Below are 22937 nucleotides of genomic sequence, written 5' to 3'. Positions count from 1 at the left end.
TGCACAGTTGAAATAGGCCTAGAGGTGTGTGTTTCCGTAGCTCGGATACAGGTTCCCGCAGAATAAAACAACCTCTGCTGACGGTTATAGACAAGATAAACCACAGGAGAAAACGAACTGTCATACAGGAGAATGAGCAGACACAACAGGCAAGAGAATAAACATAATAAGAACTAGAGATAATGGAAAAACCTTAGACTATTAAAAAAACTGTCTAACATGATTATAGATAAAAGGAGGAATAGGAACCATGATGGAAAAGCTGTGCAATATGAAAGGAACAGGAAGATTTGAAAGAGGCCAGACAACACTTAATTTGAAAGCATAAAATAATTGAAATGTTAATCATTTAATGAACTTTTGAGTTCTGTCTACCATTACATGTCTAATCATTTGAACAGAGAATTAGTTAATTTGAAGAGGGATTTGAAGATGTCAACAGAAAACAGCACAGAGATACAAAGAAAGAGAGGGAAAAAAGAGAAGTTAAGACCAGGGAAGACAGAGCAAGAGGGTTCAGCTTATGTCTAATAGGGGGTTTAGAACCAGAGCATAGAAAGAAAGAGTAGGAGAATATCTGAAAGGAATATAATGGCCATAAATTCTCCAAAATGAAAGAAAACCATGAGATCTCAGATTGGAGATACATGATGAGTTCCAAACAAGATGCATAAAAATAAGTCCATATTTAAAAATAATAGGTAACATTATTGAACCCTTAATGCGTGCCAAGCATGTCCTTTGCCCATATTATCTCAGTTAACTCCTACAGTGATCCTTGGAGGGAAGTACTGTTTTTCTTCCTATTTTAAAATTGAGGAAACTGAGGCCCAGAGAAGTTAAACAACTTATCTAAGACAACACAATTAATAAATGATGGAGCCAGTAGGGAAATTGGGCAATCATCCTTACCACATTGATCAAGAAATTGGAGATGTACACATGAACAGTGTTAGGCATGCAGAGGACACATGCTGAGTAGCAACTTTGAACAAGTTTATTTTAAAAATATGAAAATTCTGGATAAAGTTTAGTACCTATTTTTCCAGAGAAATGTAGGATATAGGAAATCTGAAAATAACTCTAACCATTAAAGAAATGGACTCTTAAAAAAAAAACCCAAAACCTGTGTGTAAGAGAGCCACCTGACCCAGACATTTCACTTGTGAACTTTACGAAAACTTCTATTAGCAACTCACCTCTGTCTTACCAAGAAATTGTTTAGTAGCACTTATCAATTGTCTGCCTAATTTATATCTCATTGCCCTATTAAAATGTACCCTTCAAGCAGATGTGGTGGCTCATGGATATAATCCCAGCACTTTGGGAGGCTGAGGTGGGAAGATTGCTTGAGGCCAGTCTGGGTGATATAGCAAGACATCTTCTTTACAAAATTTTTTAAAAAAAATTGCGGGGCGTGGCAGTGTTCTCCTGTACTCTCAGCTATTGGAGAGGCTGAGACAGGAAGATGGCTTCAGTCCAGGAGTTTAAGTTTGAGGTTACAGTGAGCTGTGATGATACCACTGCACTCCGACCCACACAGAGGGAGGGAGACCCTGTCTTTTTTTTTTTTTTTTTTGAGATGGAGCCTCAAGCTATCCCCCTGGGTAGAGTGCCGTGGCATCACGCTCACAGCACCCTCCAACTCCTGGGCTCAAGCGAGTCTTCTGCCTCAGCCTCCCAAGTAGCTGGGACCACAGGCACCCGCCACAATGCCGGGCCATTTTTTGGTTGCAGCCATCATTGTTGTTTGGCGGGTCCAGGCTGGGGATTCGAACCTGCCACCTTAGGTGTATGTGGCTGGTGCCTTAGCCGCTTGAGCCACAGGCGCCAAGCCGGGAGACCCTGTCTTAAAAAAAACTGAAGTAACTTTCATGAGAACAAGGATGCCGTTTCGCTTATTTGCCCACTGCATCTTTAGCATTTAGTGAAGTACCTGGTTTGTGTTAAGCTCTCATTAAATATTTGACTGAAAAATAAATATAGTAATATTTTAATGTTTTAAAACATTTAGAATTTTTTCATGATTGTATTCTTTATTATTTGAACTGTCATAATCTCTGTTAGAGAAATATCAGATGAAACAAGTTTGTTTATATTTTCATATTTTATTATTTATTTTCCACAAATATTTATTTTATGAGGTCTAAATAAAAATCTTACATAAGATTTAAGAAAAGTACCATTTTTAAACATGTGTGTTATTAGAGAATGATCTCTATCAAATACAGCAGTGCTTTGTTACATTTAAGAATTAATTTGGAAGAGGAAAAGATAAAAATTCTTCTTATGATAAGATTTAATGTACTTTTTCCCTATTTAGTCTTCTTCCTGTTTTCTGCATACTTAGTAGGTTTTTATTTTAATAAGGAACATTCTTATATTCTTTTCTTTAATTTACCTTATTATTTCAAGAACTGTGTCAGATTTTTAGGATTTTGCTTTCCCTGGTCTTCCCTGTTTACTCTTTTTGCTTGTGTGCTCCGTTTCTTGAGCCCTAAAAATTTTATTTGTTCTAAATATGTGTCTGCTAATTGACTGGTCTGTTAATTGACTCGTTAAAGGTTGTAGTTATCCTTATCCGATGGTAAATGCCGGATTTATTGTCAGGTTTTTTTTTTTTGCTTTCCTTTCATGAGTTTAAATAAAGAAAAGGCCAGATGTGTCTTAAAAATCAGGGGTTAAATCTTATCAAATGTGGAACGTGACATTTTATTTGATGGCAAGTCTCATACTTTGGTTCTTGAAATTAGAGCCTTCTTCAGAGGAACTTTTATAACATTCAAATTTGAAGTTTAAATAAAATGTATAATTGGTTTCCTCTTAAATATATTTTACCTTTGGTATGATTTTTAAATAGTGAAACAAAACATCTGTAACAGAGCATGTAAGTTAAATTTTTGTTCTTAATTTATTTGTTTTAGAATAAATCCAACTACATTTACTTATTTCCAGAGGAATTCTTAGTAAAGGTCAAGAATTATTGACACAACGCCAGATGGGTACATAGAATCGGTATGTATAGGCCAGGCAGTAGGCTCAGGCCTATAATCCTAGCACTCTGGGACGCCAAGGCCGATTGCTTGAAGTCAGGAGTTCAACACTAATCTGAGCAAGAGCAAGACCCCTTCTTTACAAAAAATAGAAAAATTAGCCACCCACTGGGTGGCACATCTGTAGTCCCAAGCTACTCAAGAGGCTGAGGGAAGAGGATTGATTGCTTGTGAGGTTGTAGTGAGTAATGATGATGCCACTGTACTCCAGCCAGGGTAACAGAGCCAGACTCTGTCTTAAAAAAAAAAAAAAGAAGTATGTGTTTATGAAAATGATTCATTTCTGGGTCTTTATAGTATTGGAAAAGAATACTGCTTTTGTGATTTGAGTGATGGTATGGTATTACCAAAGCCTAAAACATATATCCCTGTTTACTACTTCACATTTATTTCTGATGCATATAGAATTGAAAATTATAGTCGAACTTCCAAAGTTGATTCTTTCCCTACATTGACCACCTTCTTAAGTTGGCCTAATTTTCATAGACCAAATATATACCACATGTATGTTATCAGGGCAGTAGGCCTGGTTCTTTATGTTGACCACATTGTTACAGTCCCTTAGGTGGTCAACTTACAGAGGTTCTACTGTACTTATAAAATATTTTCTAACAGGAGAAGTTTCCTCTTTTAATTTAGAATTTAAATTTTGGGAATAAGCATAAAATGTTTCTATGAAATCAGTTCAAAATCATATTTTTATTAAAATTAAAATGGATAGCTGTATTTAAAATATCCACTTTAATGCCAGGATATAATAATTCTAATATCTTATTGAATTCTTGAAAACAATACAGTGTACAAAATTTAAGTCAGTTTAATGTGGTTATGTGTATATATATTTATACACCATAATTTGTGTTGTGCACGACAAATAGCTATGTCTTAGTATATTAAACAATTTTCATAATAAAATACATAGTAAGTTACTCTTGTTTACTTAGGAAATTGTGAGCCCATTCTTTTCCTAAATGAAATTGAATGTCTCATTAAGATCACCTATTATCCTGACATGACTTTTTAAAATCGTATATTTATAAAGAGTATTAAACATTTGAAAGATCTCTGGTAGAGGGCAAAGGACGTGTATGTGACAAAAGGACCATTTTTGTCTGTTTTTATATAGATGAGCTCTTAATAGGATGGAGGTTGGTTTTGTGATATTAAATTTCTAGCTTTTGAACTTGTGTCATTGGTATGTATTATAAAGTAATTTAAAATTTTGAGACCAGGCAGTTAGATTCAGATGTATTGCCAATTTCATTAAATTTTTCTGTGATTATTAATTTACCTTTGTAAATCCATGTTTCTTTGTGACTAGAAAATTTATCTTACATCTTGCAGTCATGACTTTTTAGTTAAAACTGAAGGTGTGGCTAGGCCGCCCGTTCTCAGTGGTTAGTGCGCCATCTACATATGCTGGTGGGTTCGAACCTGGGGCTGGTGGGTTCGAACCTGGCCCAGGCCTGCTAAACAACAGTTACAATTACAACATCAAAAAAATATCCAGGCATTGTGGTAGGCACCTGTAGTCCCAGCTACTTGGGAGGCTGAGGCAAGAGAATCACTTAAGCCCAGGAGTTTGAGGTTGCTGTGAGCTGTGGTGCTACGGCACTCTACCGAGGGTGACATAGTGAGACTCTCTCAAAAAAAACAAAACAAAACAAAAAAAAACTGAAAGTATATTTTTCTTTTAATTTCCATGTAATGTGAGGACAAAAACTGCTTAAAACAATTTTATTGTTACTGGTCTGGCTGCTGAATACTGAGAAAAACGGTAGTTTATAAAAGTTAAATTCAGCTTTAATGTTAATTGATAATGTGCCAACAGTATATGTAGTTTGATTAGTAATAATTTAATTATTGACTCCTTTACAACAGCGGAAGACTCAAGAATTGTAGGATTTCCTTTTTGCTATTTCTATCTAGTGAATTTTTAAGTGGCCTTAAATAAGGACAGTGAAGAAATGTTTTATTTTTCCTCATACATATAAAATACATCTGGAGGAATAAATTCACATCTGGTTCATGGATTTCCTCCATGGAGATGATCCAAATTTGGTGTCAAGATTAGAGCTTGTACTCATGTGTTTGCAGAATCTTGTGTGGAATTTGAAATATTTTGTTTGGAAGTAGTTGGGGAAACAATTGATTCAGATGTTTGTGTTAAGTTCTAATTTTAGATATATTTCTCCCTTATGAAAAATAAAAATATTTTGTGCTTCATAGTTTAATCAAAGTACGTGAAAACACTATTTACATTTAAGAAGATGTTTCAGGTGACAATTCTCAAACACTGTTTTATGAAATATCAATTAAATTGTTAAACTTACCAGGTAATGATTATTTGTAACCACAACCACTATTAGAAACATTGCTCGTACATAGTGTTTTATAGTCTGAATTATATTTTCACATTTTGTTGACTCCATTTAGAAATAGCAAAAATAATTTTTTTAATTGTTCCATTCTAAGTGTCTACCCAAATGAGATTTATAAGTTTGGATTCTCAGAATACAATGTTGTATGCACTGAGGGCCTCTCTTGGCCTCACAATAGCTAACAAATTTATTTGTGTCTGAATGGAGTCCCTGGAGTAGCATAAAGTAGAAGCACTTATGGGCTCAATCCAAGAAGCATGTGAACTAAAAATAATATTGTCAAAATTTTATGAATTATTTGTCTTATGCATTGAGACTGCCAAAGGCTGCTAGTCATGTGAATTAAACTTGATATACTGGAACAAATGGGTGTTGCTTGGTAAACCTCCTTCATTAAAGAAGATGTTTGATCTTTCTCGAGGATTGTTTTTTGGTCCTTTAACATGTGATGTATTTTACATATAACAACATTATAAGAGTTTACTCGTAGATACTCATAGCTATTTACTTTTCTATATATTTTTTTAACTTTGAACTTCCCGTGGAATAGAAAAAATACATTTTTCGTGTATATATAATTTAGCGGTTTCTAAACAATATGGCAGGAATTCTTTTTCTGCTAATTTTCCAGTGCATCACCAAATGTAGATATTGTGAGAGTTTTGGAAGGGCCCAGCCTTCAAGGGTTCCTACTTCTTTCCTCTTTTTACTCCTCCGCCTGTCCTTTCCTCCTCCTTTAGAAATGACTAGCTGAATTTTGTTCTTGGCAAATGATGGTTAAGATACGAATGTCAACTCATTTGGTTGTGTGTATGCTGGTGTTACTATAGAAAATCTGATTTGCTCTATTGGTTATGTCCAGCCCCTCTTAAAAAGTCGGTGTGCTTTACTTTGTTCTAAACTGCCCTGGGTCTATACACACTACTTGATAGTTAACAAAGGGGACTGTGAACTAATGTTTCATTGGTTTATTTACTCACCTCACTAACATAGATTTGGTGTCTACATAGAAGACAATGTTTAGGGTACTGATTTTAAGCTGTCTGATTTATCCTTCTTCTCTTTGGGCCAGTCATTAAATGTATAGTTCAGTACTATTCTTTCTCAATTCCACATCCTATTTCTTCTATTTTTGTTTTGAATTTATGACCACCTATGTAGGTTAGTACCATTTGATGGTTGTATATGGAGACTTAGACATGAGAATTGATGGTGTTCTTATCACAAAAATTGATAACTTGTTTTTGAGACAGTGTCTTGCTCTTTCACCCTGGGTAGGGTTTAGTGGCATCATTATAAGCTCAAACTACTGGGCCCCCAAGTGATCTGCCTGCCTTGACCTCCTCAGTAGCTGGGGCTATAGATGCACTTCACCATCCCACTAATCTTTTCTGTTTTTTTGTAAAGACAGGGTTTTGCTTTTTCTCTGGCTGGGATTACAAGCGTGAGCCACCACACCTGGAAGTTTTTTGGTTCTTATAAATAAAGTTGCTATGAGCATTTGTGTCAGGTTTTTATAGAGACATGATTTCATTTCTTTTGAGTAAATTCCTAGAAGTTGAACAATTGAGCATGTATAACTATGTACATACGTATATGTCTATATTTAATTTTTAAAAGAAACTGCCAAAGTGTTTTTCAAATATATTATACATTTCACATTTCTTGTAAGTAGTGTATGTGAGTTCGATTGACACCACATCCTGGTCACATCTAGGTAGGGTCAATTTTTAAAATTTTATTCATTGGACTAGTATGTAGTGGCATCTCTCATTACAGATTCACTTTTCATTTCTCTGATGAATTATAATATGGAGCACTTTTTCATAAGCTCATTTTTCTTCTATAGATCTTATTTGGTGAAGTATTCAAATCTTTGACCTATTTTACAAATTGAATTACTTTTTATTTTCTTATTAAGATTAAAAAAATCTTTTGGATATATGTTCTTCAGCTATATGATTAATAAATATTTTTCTTTCAGTCTATGACTTATCTTTTCATTATTTTATCACTATTTCAAAGAACTGAATTTAAATTTTAATGAAATCCTATTTCATCAATTTTGTTTTTGTTTTTTTAGAGACAGAGTCTCACTTTATTACCTGCGGTAGAGTGCTGTACCATCACAGCTCACAGCAACCTCCAAATCCTGGGCTTAGGTGATTCTCTTGCCTCAGTCTTTTGAGTAGCTGGGACTATAGGCACTCGCCACAATGCCTGGCTATTTTTTTGTTGCAGTTTGGCTGGGGCCAGGTTTGAACCCATCACCCTCAGTATATGGGGCCAGCACCCTATTCACTGAGCCACAGGCACCGCCCTCAACTTTTAAATTAAATGTGATTGTTTTGTGTGTATTTGTCACCCAACTCATGCAACAAAGGTTTTTTTCATATTTAAAATTCTTTTAAATTTCAAAATTTTAAGGAGGTGTAATTTACATGTAACAAACTACACATATTAAAAACTACAGGTGTTTCAAAAGTTTTGATGCCTGTGAAACCACTTCAGTGATGAAAATGAACATATTCATCAACTCTAAAAATTTCCTATTGTCCTTCAGTAATCTCCATCCTGCCCTTCCCCATACACCTCCCTCTGCCAGGTAGTCATTGATACGCTTTCTGTCACTATGCATTATATTGCATTTTTAGAGTTTTATATAATTGGAATCATGTGCTGTGTATTCTCGTTCATCTGTATCATTTCACCCAGCATAGTTATTTTGAGGTTTATTCATGTTGTATTGTATATTGATAGTCTATTCTTTTATTATAGTTTATTTGCCCCATTCTTGTATATTTGATTTGTTTCCAGTTTGGGGCTATTGCAAATAAAGCTGCTATGATCATTTAAGTACTCTTTGTTTAGATATATGGTTTTTTTTCTCTGAGGTAAAAATTCAGTAGTAGAATTGCTAGATAAGATGGTCGCTAAAGAAATAGCTAAACCTTTTCCCCAAAGTAGTTATATCATTTTCTGTTTTCACCATCAGTGTATGTGAACTGTAATTCCATCACATCCTCACCACCACTAAATATAGGTAGTAAAGCATGTTTTCTCATCATTATTTACCATCTGGATATCTTCTTTGGTGAAGTGTCTATTTCAATCATTTGTAATTTTTTTGTCAATTGTTTTTTCTACTTTATTTTTTAACTTTTATTTTTTAATTATAAACAAATTATAGCTATATATGTTTATGGCATACAAAATGATGTTGTGAGTTATCAATATAGTATAGAATAATTAAGTCAAGCTAATTAACATTTCCATCCTCTCAATACTTATATTTTTGTTAAACTTCTGAAATTTTCCCTCATAAAGATTTTAGAATGTTATAATACATTATTACTTACTGTAGTCACCATGATATGTAATGTATCTCAAGGACAAAAATTTTATCTAATTGAGGCTTTGTACCCGTCGACCATCATCTCCCCATCCCCCGTCCCCACACACATCAGTTTTCTAAGTGGATTGTTTCTTTTCCTCTTTCTGAGTTTTGATGGCCTTTATATATTATGGATATAGGTTCTTATCAGATATGTGCTTTGCATTTTTTTCCAGGCTGTGGCTTATCTTTTCATTCTCATAACAATGATTTCTTGAAGAGTAGAAGTTTTAAATTTTAATAATGTTTATTTTATGAAATTTTTATTTTATAAATTATGGTTTTGTTGTTATATCTAAGAAATCATTGCCTAACTCAGAGTCAGTAATATTTTTTTTTAGGCTATCTTCTAAAATGTTTGTATTTTTCGATTTTCTGTTGAGGTCTGTGACCCATTTTCAATTTTTTTTTAATCTGGTGATGTTACAGGGCATGGATTGCAGTTTACCTTTTGACTATAGAAGCCCAGTTCTCCCAGGTCATTTGGGCAGGTGTGGTGGATCATGCCAGTAATCACAGCACTTTGGGAGGCTGAGATGGGAGGATTGTTTGAGGATAGGAGTTAGAGACCAGCCTGGACAACATAACAAGATCTTGTCTCTACAGGAACAAAGTTTAAAAAACAAACAGAAAACAACAACAAAATAAAAAAGTAGCCAAGCATGGTGGTATGCCCCTGAAGTCCCAGCTACTCAAGAGAGTGGGAGGATTATTTATCACTTGAGCCCAAGAGCTCTAGCCAGGATACCATAGCAAGACTGGCATTTGCAACAACAACAAAAATAAACAGGACCTGATCAAGTTAAAAAGCTTCTGCACAGCTGAGGACACAATCAACAAAGCAAAGAGATAACCTACAGAATAAGAGAAGGGACTTGCATGTTACAAATCTGACAGTGGGCTAATAACCAGAATCTACAAAGAACTCTAACAAATCAACAAGAGCAAACAACCCCATTTAGCACTGGGCAAGAGACATGAACAGAACTTTTTTCCCTAGAGGACACATGAATGGCTAACAACACATGAAAAATTGTTCATTATCCCTAATCACCAGAGAAATGCAAATCAAAACCACTTTGAGATATCTCCTAATCCCTGTAAGAATAGCCCATATTACAAAGTTACAAAGCTGCAGATGCTGGTATGGGGTCAAAGAGAGGGACAACTGACAAGGTTGTAGCTAGATAAATGAAAGAAGAGATAAGATTCAAATTATTAAAATTAGAAATGAAACTGGGGGACATGACTGTTGATCTTGCAAAAATAAAAGAATTGTAAGAGGATACTATGAGCAATTCTACACCAACAAATTGGGCAACCTAGATGGAATACAAATTCCTAGAAACAAAAACCTACCAAGACTGAATCACAAAGAAGTAGAAAATCTGAAAAGACCCATAACTAGTTAGGAGAATTGAATCAGTAGTCTAGAACCTCTTGACGAAGAAAAGTCCTTTATCTAGAGGATTTACTGGTGAAGTCTAACAAACATGTAAAGAAGAACTAATATCAGTTTTTCTCACACATTTTCAAAATATAGTCATATACTACACAATGACCTTTCAGTCAGTGACAGACCACACATATAATGGTGGTGTCTTGATATTATAATGGAGCTGAAAATTTCATGTCACCTAGTAATGTCATAGCTGTTATAATATTGTAGCACAAAATGTTGCCTTTTCTACAATTTTGTTATGTTTAGATACACAAATACTTACCATTGTGTTCAGTTGCCTCTAATATTAAGTATATTAACATGCTATACAAGTTTATAAGCTAGGTTTGTAGTAGGACATACTGTCTTGGGTTGTGTAAGTATATTCCATGATGTTTGTGCAGTGACAGAATCACCTAACAATACATTTCTCGGAACACACTGAACAGAACAGTTCTCACTGTTAAGTGAAGCATGCCTATACTGAAGAAGAGGAAACACTTCCTAACCCTTTCTATGATGCCAGTGTCACCCTGATACCAAATCCAGTCAAAGACACTGTAAGAAAAGGAAACTACATACCACTATCCTTCACGTTCTTTATGAACACAAATGCAAAAGTACCCAGCAAAATACTAGCAAATCAAATTCAGCAACTTACTAAGACTATACACCATAACCAAGTGTGATTTCATCCTTTCATCCTGTAATGTCAGGATAGTTAGACATTAAAAAATTGATCAATGTGGGCAGCACCTGTGGCTCAAAGGAGTAGGGCACCAGGCACATATACCGGAAGTGGTGGGTTCAAACCTGGCCCCGGCCAAAAAAACAAAAACAACTGAAAAAAGTTGATCACTACCTTAAGTAAGTAAAGGGGAAAAAATGACATGATCATCTCAAGTGATGCAGGAAAAACCTTTCACAAAGGTCAATACCCTTTCATGATAAAAACACTCAAGAAATCATTGTGATTTGGAAGATATTTAATATGGTTTTAGTCTTTGGGAATTTGTTAAAATTTGCTTTATGGGCCAACATAAGATATATCGCAGATATATCCCAGAGAATGTTCTATATGTGCTTCAGAAGAATGTGTATTCTAGTTTGATTGGATGGAATGTTCTGTTGGTCTAAAGTGTAATTTAAGACATTATTTCCCTGTTGACCTTTTGTCTGAAAATCTATTCATCATTAAATGTAGTCATTGAAATCACATAGTATTACAGTATTGCTTTCTAGTTCTTCCTTCAAATCTGTTAATACATATAAATATTTAGATGCGTAATTATTATTACATATTATTCATATGTATTTACAGTACATATGTCCTCGCGATGAATTACATAATGAACCTCTTTGTCTATGGTTACAGTTTTTGACTTAATGTCTATTTTGTCTGATTTAAATAGAGCTATTCCTGCTCTCTTTGAGTTTTCATTTGCATGGAATATCTTCTTTCATCCCCTCTTTCAGCCAGTATTTAAAGGTAAAGTAAGTCTGAGGTAGCCAACATATATTTGGGTTTTTTTTTCCTGAGACAGTCTTACTTTGTCACCCTTGGTAGAATGCAGTGGCATCATACGTCACAGCAATGCTTAGGCTTAAGTAGTCCTCTTGCCTCAGCCTACTGAGTAACTGGGACTACAGGCACCTGCCATAATGCACCTGGATATTTTTAGAGACAGGGTCTCATTTCTGTTTAGGCTGGTCTGGAACTCCTGGGCTCAAGCAATCCACCCACCTCCTCCCAGAATGCTAGGATTACAGGTGTGAGCCACCCTGCCAGCCTAGGTCTTTTTTTTTTTTTTAATTTAATTCATTCACACATTCTGTTTCTTTTTATTTGGAGAGTTTAGTTCCCTTTGCATTTAAAGTAATTATTGACAGATAAGACTTAACTACCATTTTGTTAATTATTTTTTGACTGTTGTATTTCTTGTTGTCCTTTCTTTCTCTTTGATGTCTGTCTTTGTGATTTGATATTTTTGGTCTGGACTTTTCTTTTTTCTTTTTCTTTTTTAACTGGTATGCTTTCCATTTTGTGTGTATATATTAGAGGTTTATACGTGTGCTTTTCTTTTTCTTTTTTTTTGAGACAGAGCCTCAAGCTGTCCCCCTGGGTAGAGTTCCGTGGCATTACAGCTCACAGCAACCTCCAACTCCTGGGCTCAAGCGAGTCTCCTGCCTCCGCCTCCCAAGTAGCTGGGACCACAGGCGCCCGCCACAATGCCCGGCTATTTTTTGGTTGCAGCCGTCATTGTTGTTTGGCGGGTCCGGGCTGGGGATTTGAACCCGCCACCTTAGGTGTACGTGGCTGGTGCCTTAGCCAGTTGAGCTATAGGCGCCGAGCCACGTGTGCTTTTCTTAAGACGTACATGAAACATCTTACTTATTTTCTACTGATACTTTAAATTCAATCACCTATAATGCTACACTTTTATTCTCTCTGACAGTTTGTTATTGATATAACAGTCTGCATATTTTTCTATTGTATATTTATTAACAGATTATTGTAGCTATAGTCATTTTAATAGTTTTGTCCTTTAACCTTTATACCAAAGTTAGTAGTTATTTGTATACTGTAATTACCGTATAAGGTATTCTTACTTTGACAACATTCTTACCTTTACCAGGTACTTTTTCCCTTCCTATGTTTTCATGGTTGCTAATTAGAGTACATTTGTTTTCAGTTTGAAGAACTCCCTTTAGCATTTCTTATAAGGCAGGTCTACTGGTGATGAACTCATTTAATTCTTATTTGGGGAAGATTTTATCTCTTCTTCATTTTTGAAAAGTACTTTTTCCTCATTATAGTATTCTTGGTTGACATTTTTTTCAGCACTTGAATATATCATCTCTTTCTCCCGGCCTTTAACACGTCTGGTGAGAAGCCTGCTGATATTAGTGGTGTACCTTTGTCACTGATGAGTCATTTTTCTCTTGCTGCTTTCAAAATCTTACTTTAGCTTTGATTTTTGACAATTTGATTATCACATGTGTTGGTGCAATCTTCTTTGAGTTGATCTGACTTGGGGACTGTTGAGTTTCGTGAGTTTGAGTACACATATCTCTCTCAAGATTTGGGTAGTTTTCAGCCATTCTTTTTTTTCTTTGTTTTCCTTTTCTCCCCCCCCCCTTTTTTTTACTATAGCACATCTTATATATTTCAAATGAACAAAAAATTACCATTATTTACAGTGTCTTAAGATAAATTGCCTTTGAATGGGAGCTTCCTTTTCAGTACCTTGAAGTCTACAGATGTATCTACAAAATGTACTCCTGTGGAAAATGAAGACTGCTTGAATCAAATGAGGGGAAAAGCAGGGCCTATGGTTTTCCTTTTGATTAATTGCTGTCCTTCAGGCAGCTGAGGGAGTTTCATATTTTCTTTAGGCATCATTAGGCACCAAAGCTCTTGCAGGACAACTTTGATGCTATGGGAATTCTTCCATTTTGCTAGCACTGATAGGTGTATTGGGTCCACCACCCTATTAGAACTACTAACTCCATTCATATTAATTTTTGTTACAAATCTCACAAAGGTGGGTGCTTCTGGGTATTTAGGTCCACATTCTATTTTAAGTCTGTGTATTCGATTTTAATAAATTGTTCTTATAGGCCCAATTATCATCCCTGTCCATCTTGTAAGTGTCCTGTCTTTGTCATCTTCTAGACCCCAGCTGACTATGCAATCTACTATTCCTTTCTGGCCTTCTTAAAGTTCTTCCAACAGTCAGATATTGCAAGAGATTTTTACTCCAAACTATGGAGTGGCTGCCATCTTGTGTTGCTACCATTATTTCTTTACATAAAGTGTGTACTCCTTCTTTTCATCTTCATTTTATTGGACTTCAGTTATATGTATATTAGTTTGGTTCATTGTGTCCCATAAATACTATAGCCTTTCTTCATTTTTAAAAATTTTTTTTCTTCTCTGCCTGAAATTCAAATGACCTGTCCTCAAGTTTGCAAATACTTTATTTTGCTTGATCAAGTCTGATCTTGAAGTTGTCTGTTGCATTTTTTATTTCATTTATTGTATTCTTCAGCTCCAGTTTTAGTTGGTTTGTTGTGTATATGAGAGTTCTATCTCTCTGTTGATCATATTTGTTCATGTGTTGTTTTCCTGATTGTACTGAGTTATCTGTGTCTTTGTGTAGCTTGCTGAGCTTCCTAAAAACAAGTATGAGCTCTTTATCAGGCAATTCATGGATTTCTATTTCTTCAGTGTTGGTTGCAGGAAATTTAATTTGTTGCTTTGGTTTCCTTGGTTTCTCATAGTCTTTGAAGTCCTGCCTTACTGTCTTCACTTTTGAAGAAGTTGCCTCAATTGGTCTTTAGTGATTAGCTTCTGGAGAAAAGAACTTCACCAAAAGAGCTGAACTGGGCGTATAGCACAGTGGTTACGGCGTCAGCCACGTACACTGAGGCTGGTGGGTTTGAACCCAGCCAGGGCCAGCTAAAGCAACAATAACAACTGCAACAACAATAACAACAACAACAAAAATAGCCGGATGTTGTGGCAAGTGCCTGTAGTCCCAGCTACTTGGGAAACTGAGGCAAGAGAATCGCTTAAGCTCAAGAGTTGGATGTTGCTGTGAACTGTGACGCCTTGGCACTCTACTCGGGGTGACATAGTGAGACTCTACCTCAGAAAAAAAAGGGGGAGGAGGTGGCACCTGTGGCTCAAAGGAGTAGGGCGCCAGCCTTATATACTGGAGGAAGCAGGTTCAAACCCAGCCCCGGCCAAAAAATAAAACTGCAAAGAAAAAATATAAAAGAGAACTGAACTGGAGATGCCAGATGGTTTTTTAAATCTTTTTTATGGATACATCCACTTTACTTTTCTTTTTTCCTCTTTTAGGGGGGAAGTCTTAGGTTAATATTCCTTCTGTTGGTCATGGAAAGCTAGACCTAGTGTTGAAAGCCTCCCTTTGATTTTCCCTAGGGTAGCATCCTAAAGTGTTCCAGATTAGTTGATTTTTGCCTGTAGCACAGAATCAAGTCAACTGAGGATGCTCATACATACTGTCTGTGGGGACTCAGGCAGGATACCATGTACAGCGGAGGGGGAAATGAAGTGTTAGGGGAACACATGGAGTAGGTGAGGGGGGTGATCACAGGTGAGAGTTTCTTGTTAATACCCCTTGGTGGAGTACAGGAGGCAATTATTAGAAACCAGGGCCCTTTGTTAAGGACTGTGCTGTGGTTGTTGTGAGCTTCTACCTCTTACCTCTGCTTTCCAAACCAAATTATTCAGCAATACCAATCTCCTAAGTGTTGTGAGTAGTGCAAGAAAGAAGTAGGCCTCTTGATCGGTGTCCTTCATTCACTCTTGTGTCATTTTCCTTTGAGAAATTGCAGACTGAGTGGATATGTCTTGGCTCTGGGCTTTTACTGCTTAGCGAGGGATAATGTGGGTAAAGGGGAACTGTTCATCATACCCTTTTCAAAGCATCTATTTAGCTTTTCTCTATAATGGAGGGGATGTTGGGCCTATCTGTTAGACTCTTTGGCTTGCACAAAGATAGTCTCATCTGTGGAGTTTTCAAAAATGTTTCAGTAGGATGATGGCTGAAAAGTCCTATTTCTCCATCTTGGTGCTAAATTCTTTAGTATTTCTTTTCTACTAAATTTTTATTTAAAGGCTTTAGGAATGTTTTACTTAATTTTTTTAATTTTTAAAATTTGTATCTATTTATTTATTTTGAGACAGAGTCTCGCTATGTTGCCCTCAGTAGAGTGCTGTGGCATCACAGCTTACAGTAACCTCAAACTCTGGGGCTTAAGTGAGTCTCTTGCCTCAGCCTCCCAAGTAGCTGGGATAACAGGCACCCAGCACAACACCCAGCTATTTTTTGTTGCAGTTGTCATTGTTGTTTAATAGGCCCAGGCTGGGTTCGATCCTGCCAGCTTTGGAGCACATGGCTGGCACTGTAACCACTGTGCTATGGGGCCGAGCCAATTTTTAAAAATTTTTATATTGTAGTTGCTGTCTGAATAAATAGGTACTTGCCTAGAAAGTAATACAATTTCACTGCCTAGCTTTTAGCTATTTAATGTAGAACCAAATTGGGTTAGTTTGTCAGCCCATGTATATACTGTAAAAAAATACTACTGACAGAGGTACTTGCCTAGAAAGTAATACAATTTCACTGCCTAGCTTTTAGCTATTTAATGTAGAACCAAATTGGGTTAGTTTGTCAGCCCATGTATATACTGTAAAAAAATACTACTGACAGTAATTTATAAAGAACAGAAATTTATTTCTCAACAATTCAGGAGACTAGATAGTCCGAGCTTAAGGCACAATCAGGTTTGTTGTCTGGTGAGGGCTTGGTCCTTTTTTCCAGGACAGAGCCTTACTGCTGCATCCTCTGGAGGGGATGAATGCCATGTTCTCAAGGGGAAGAAGAGATGGAATACATGAACGTGGTCTCTTAAGCCTTGGTTTGAGGTCGCTAATTCCATCCATCAGAGCACTGCCCTCATGACTTAATCATTACTAAAGGCTCCCTCTCTTAATACTATCACATTGTTAAGTTTCAGCACTTGAATTTGGGGGAAAATTTAGATCATAGCAAACAGAATAATAGGTTTGAGAAAGAACCATAGTGATTGAATACTGTAAATATGTTCATTTATTTCTCCTTTCTTCATTTTATAGGTTTGTTTTACATAGGTGTCCAGTTTTCACCCAATTTCTATTGATGCTGACTGTAGTAGGATCAAAAAAAAATAAACCATATACTCTATTTTCTAAAGCAGATTCTTTTATACGTCGTAAAAGAATTTTCTTTTTTTCATTAAGCCTTATGAGAAGAAATAATGACTCATTATAAGGTAAGAAAAAATTCCAGCTTTATTATCACCAGTATATCATTGAGTTATCTTTTGATTTCACAGAAAAGCAATACTCTTAAAGGACTTACCCCTTATATAAGATTCTCTTAATACTTTATTTCAGGTCATGAGCAATCTCATTATTTTGTACTTGCATAATGTCTTTTTTCTAAGTATCATAAGGCTTGTGATAAGTATGGTTATAATAGCAGTATTTTAAAGTGCTTTGTGGAATAGAGAGTAGGTGATTTAGATTTGAATAACTGATTGCTGATACCATAGTGGCTATAACAAAGACATTTTGGCTCATTCTATTCCTTTTTTTTTTTTAACAGAACTTTGATTTATAAAGCTAATCAAATTAAATAGTTGAAAATATGTATTTCCAGGGAAAATATTTTATTTTTTTATCATAGACTAAATCCTTATATTAAAAAAGGAAACTTCTGACTCACCTGCATTTTTATTTATTTATTTATTTTAATACATTTTTATTTTTGAGGCACAGTCTCATTGTGTCGCCCTCCGTAGAGTGCTATAGCGTCACAGCTCACAGCAACCTCCAGCTCTTGGGCTTAAGCGATTCTCTTGCCTCGCCTCCCAAGTAGCTGGGAATATAGATGCCCGCCACAACGCCCAACTATTTTTTGGGTGCAGTTGTTTAGCTGGCCTGGGCCGGATTTGAACCCGCCACTTTCCATGTATGTGGCTGGCACTGTACCCACTGTGCTATGGGCACCCAGCCACCACCTGCATTTTTAATTGTCATATTTTAAACCTTTGCTTAAATTAGATGGCACTTGGAAAAATATAGTTATCAAGTTTTAGAAATATTCTAGCACCTTTTTAAGCAAATAACTGAAAAAATATGGAGAGGTTAGTTTATGGAAGTCTCCATTGTTGAACCAGTGTAGCATGGTTTATTTGTAATTACTACGTGTTAGTACATTTTGTGGTTCTGGTTCAGTCTACTTTTGAAAACTTAAGTAACTTAAGCAATGTCAGGTTGTAATAAAGATAACATTTATTTGTTCAGGTATGTGTTTCTGATCTTAGCATACTTTATTCACTCTTTCAGAATCTACATGGCTATTCCACTTGGGACATTTTGTTCAACTGTATGTTGATGTTCTTTTTTTTTTTTAAGAGACATGGTCTTGCTCTGTCACCTGGCACCTAGACTGGAGTGCAGTGCCCTGGTTAAAATTCATTGTACCCTTAAATTCCTCCTGCCTCAGCCTTCTAAGTATCTGGAACTACAGGTGCATGCCCCATGCCTGGCTAATATTTTTAATTTTTTGTAGAGATGAGGTCTCACTGTTTCCCAGGCTAGTCTTGAATTCCTGGCCTCTAGTGATAATGTCTCCTTGACAAGTGCTGGTATTATAGATGTGAGCCACTGTGCCTTGCTTAATGATGTTCTTTAAGTCCAGAATCAGGTAACACTGGGTTTTTTTGTTTTGTTTTTTAAGAGATAACACTGTTTTTATCATTATTTGTGGCTTTTGATTTATTCCCTTAGACAAGAACTTGAATCCTCTTCTGATCCTTATTTAGCCTTCCTTTGACCGTTAACTAAATTGATTATTCCTGTGGAGTGTAACACTTATCAAATATACCATGCTTTCACTTTCTTATTCTATACCATGTTTTTAAATCTAACAGCAGTTGATTTTTAAAAAAATAAACCAATGGAGTTCAATGATATTTCTTTTTAGTAGGGGCAGAAATTTACAATACTGTCTTAATGGGCTGTGAATTTGCTGAATTATGGGTTTCAAAAATCTGTTTTTATCAAACTATTTCTATGTCATATGTCTTAAGTTTATGTGCAGATAACATTTTACATTGCATTCTTCGGCACTTTTAGCACTCAGATCTTATTTTAGGAATTGTCATTTTTGTGCTAGTATAGACTATGCTATTTTCTTTTTTAAGCAACAAGGTCTTACTATGTTGCCCAGGCTGGTCTTGAACTCCTGGCTTCAAGCAGTTTCCCTCCTAAACCTCCCAAGTAGCTGAGATTATAAGTATGAGCCACCTGTGCCTGGCTCAGACTACATTGTATTAATCTGTTGTTAATAGTATTTCTTTTGCCATTTAAATGTGAATAATAATTTGAAGGAGATAGTATTATTCTACTAGTCAGTAACTGAATATAACAGATTTAACAGTTCTAGTTCTCTTTTTTCTGAGCCAGCCATAAACTATGCTATTTCAAAATGAGACTGTATAGGATTACTTTTTTTTTGATGGTTCACGAGTCTAAGAACACTTGTTAGTGATGCCGTTCTCCACTGAAGTACCCATTCCTATACTTGAAAAAGCATATGGTGGAAGAGGGGGGAGAAGAGAGGAGGTAAGGGGATTGGTGTGCTCTTACCTAATGGACACAATGTAAGGGTGTATGGCACACCTCCTAGGGGCAGGGAAAAGTACAACTTGGACTTTAACCAACAAATGCAAACAATGTAACCTCATCCTCTGTACCCTCATATTAATCTGAATTTTAAAAAAGCATATAGTATTAATACAAATATCTTATACATTTTTTTTACATATACATGTGTTTATTTAGTTTCCACTTTTTGCCTTCACAAAATTAAAAAGGCTTAAAGTTTAATAACAATAACAATGTTTAAGATATGGTCTAGAAACAAAGCCCTCGTAAAGAACGAATGAAGATAAATACATTCAGGGCTCAGTGCCTGTGGCTCAAGTGGCTAAGGCGCCAGCCACATATACCTAAGCTGGCGGGTTCAAATCCAGCCTGGGCCCGCCAAACAACAGTGATAGCTGCAACCAAAAAATAGCCAGGCCTTGTGGTGGGCGCCTGTAATCCCAGCTATTTGGGAGACGGAGGCAGGATAATCGCTTGAGCCCAGGAGTTGGAGCTTGCTGTGAGCTGTGATGCCATAGCATTCTACCCAGGGTGCCTGCTTAAGGCTCTGTCTCAAAAAAAAGAAAAGAAAAGATAAATACATTCAGAAAAGAAATCAGATGATTGCTGCAATGAAACACTGAGCAACAACAACAATAATAATAATGATGCACGGTTCAGCGCCTGTGGCTCATGCGGCTAGGGCACCAGCCACATACACCTAAGGTGGCAGGTTCAAATCCAGCCCGGACCCACCACACAACAATGATGGCTGCAACCAAAAGATGGCCCTGCATTGTGGCGGGTGCCTGTGGTCCCAGCTGCTTGGGAGACTAAGGCAGGAGACTCACTTGGGCCCAGGAGTTGGAGGTTGCTGTGAACAGTGAGGCGATGGCATTCTACCCAGGGGCTCAGCTTCTGGCAATGTCAAAAAAAAAAAAAAAAAAAAAATGCAAAAAAAGTAACACTCACATTGTCAAATAAGAGTATGTCTTTTATAGAATGCTTTGACCTGAGGTTCAGTATGGAGTCATCAGTTAACTTCTTCATATTATTTTTTTCCAAAGTCTTAAAAAATAGACAACTAATATTTATAAATAAAAATAAAAGATAATTTCAAAAAACAGATCATGCCAAATCTTACAGACAGAGAAAAAGAAGAAATACTTCAATATCATTCTACTTTATCTGGATACACCTGATATTAAATTTGGAAAAAAATATATTATTATAAAGGGGAAATCATAAACATATTTCACTTATAAATGAGGATGCAATATCCTAAACAACATATTAAGAAGTTGAAGTAAAAATTAATGTTTAAGTAATATACTTTGGTCAAAATTAAATCCATTTATGTGAGAATTAGTCACTATTTTCTTCTCTTTTCCTTTCCTTCACCCCCTGCCTCCTTCTCTGTCTCGTCTCCCCTTCCCCCATGCCCCACCATGTCATTAATTGTCATTAATTGTCCTCATATCAAAGTTGAATACATAGGATTCATACTTCTCCATTCCTGTGATGCTTCACTAAGAATAATGTGTTACACCTCCATCCAGGTTAGTACAAATGCTGCAAAATCTCCATTTTTTTTAATGGCTGAATAATATTCCATGGTATACATATACCACAGCTTGCCAATCCAGTCCTGGGTTGAAGGACATTTAGGCTATTTCCTCTTTTTAGCGATTGTAAATTGAGCTGTGATAAACAGTCTAGTACAAGTGTCTTTATAATAAAAGGATTTATTCCTTCTGGGCAGATGCCCAGTAATGGGACTACAGGATCAAATGGGAGGTCTAGGTTGAGTTCTTTGAGGTTTCTCCACACTTCCTTCCAAAAAGATTGTATTAGTTTGCAGTCCCACCAGCAGTGTAAAAGTGTTCCTTTCTTTCCACATCTGCCCCAGGATCTGCAGTTTTGAGATTTTGTGATAATTCTCGCTGGGGTTAGATGATATCTCAGGGTGGTTTTAATTTGCATTTCTCTAATAAATTCAATCTTATACATTTGTAATTAGAAAAAATTTAAATGTATGTGGTCACACACCCATTGACTCATATATGTACAGCCTTTGTAAGCAGTTGAACTTCAGTGTTAAAAACACATGCTTATATATTGAGAATGATTCTAAATGAAAGTGAGAAATTACAGGTCTTATTTTGAATTAAGAGTTAACGTACTTACAGGAACCTTTAAGAAAGTCTAAGAAGTACCTTCAGAACCTTAAGCTTGACCAAATACTCTTGTTTATACTTTCTAATGCTTTAAAATTGTTATGCCATCTGACCACTACGGAGTAAGATTATATAAACTTGTGTCTATTTAATTATTGTATGCAATTTTTAATTTATTTGTGACAAGAATATTTGTATTATTTACTTAATTTCCTGTAGTTTCCTCAGCTTTCTCTCTACTATAAAATATCACAAGCTGGTATTTACTGAGTAAGGTATTTTATGGGTATATTTTTCTCTATTTAGAAACAAAGGACATACTTAAAAGTTTTTAAAAATAATCAGCATCATATGTCTTGAGAGTATAAAAGGTACATATCTACTATTTATTTGACTAAGAAATAACACTAGAAAAGTATTTAGCTTCTGATAACTATTATATATGGTTTGAGTACATATGTGCAAATCATATGTGAGAATGAGGTTCTAAAGTTAGCACAGTTGGCAAAAATCTTGTATTATCATGGTTTTCTTAAAAATTTGATAATTATCGGTACAGTACAGAGATATATAAAATTAAATCTTATATCTAAAACAGCTGATTCTTTCAATATTGAAAATAATGATTTTTGCCCAGCTGAGCACTGGATGAAGCTGTTAGTATATTTAGAGTTTATATTGATAGAAAACTGTGAATTATGATTTAAAAACTTGAATCATACATAGTACAAATATATTCTTTTTGTGTGTCTGTGTGGTTTTTGACTGAGGCTGAGTTTGAATCCGCCACCTCTGGCACATGGGACGGCATATGGGGCCCGCACCTTACTCCTTTAAGCCATAGGTGCCACCCTGTTCTTTTTTTTTTCTAAAAAGGCATTCCTAAACTGAAGTCAGCTATGTGAATAGCATGTTTCTGTTTTGAATCTTATGCTCATTTTACAGTATCATCTCACCGAGTGGATGTCATGTAGAACTGCCGCACTAAAGTCGCAGTGTTCTCTTCTTTCTCTTACTGCGGTGTTGGTCAAGCTCTATTAGTTTAAATCTTAAATTTAAAAGCCTGTTTCATGGGTTATTATGAAAGTTTTGCGATAATAGAAATCAAGAAGCATAAAATTCATGTGGACAGAGACAAATGAAGCCCTCACAGCAACACTGATAAGCCAGCAAGTTGAAACTTACTCAGGTGAATCCAGACGCTGTCTGCTGTGTTTCTTGGAGGTGAAATAATGGACCATAACACAGTCTATCTCGAAATATTC

The 22937-nt window shown here is 35.8% G+C and overlaps 1 protein-coding gene and 1 pseudogene across 1 annotated transcript in view; one reads left to right on the top strand and one right to left on the bottom strand.

The window, feature by feature from the left end:
- SBF2 (SET binding factor 2) overlaps positions 1-22937 on the top strand; it is a 436540-nt gene that overhangs the window by 156120 nt on the left and 257483 nt on the right. The gene's annotated exons all lie outside the window — the stretch shown is intronic.
- On the bottom strand, positions 13577-14053 carry LOC105887422 (annotated as a pseudogene).

Source organism: Otolemur garnettii, unplaced genomic scaffold (assembly GCF_000181295.1).
Source record: "Otolemur garnettii isolate 467f Iridium unplaced genomic scaffold, OtoGar3 scaffold00001, whole genome shotgun sequence".
In the NCBI taxonomy this organism is placed as follows: Eukaryota; Metazoa; Chordata; class Mammalia; order Primates; family Galagidae; genus Otolemur; species Otolemur garnettii.
Note: the sequence above shows the minus strand (reverse complement) of the source record. Positions and strands in the feature narration are given on the sequence as shown.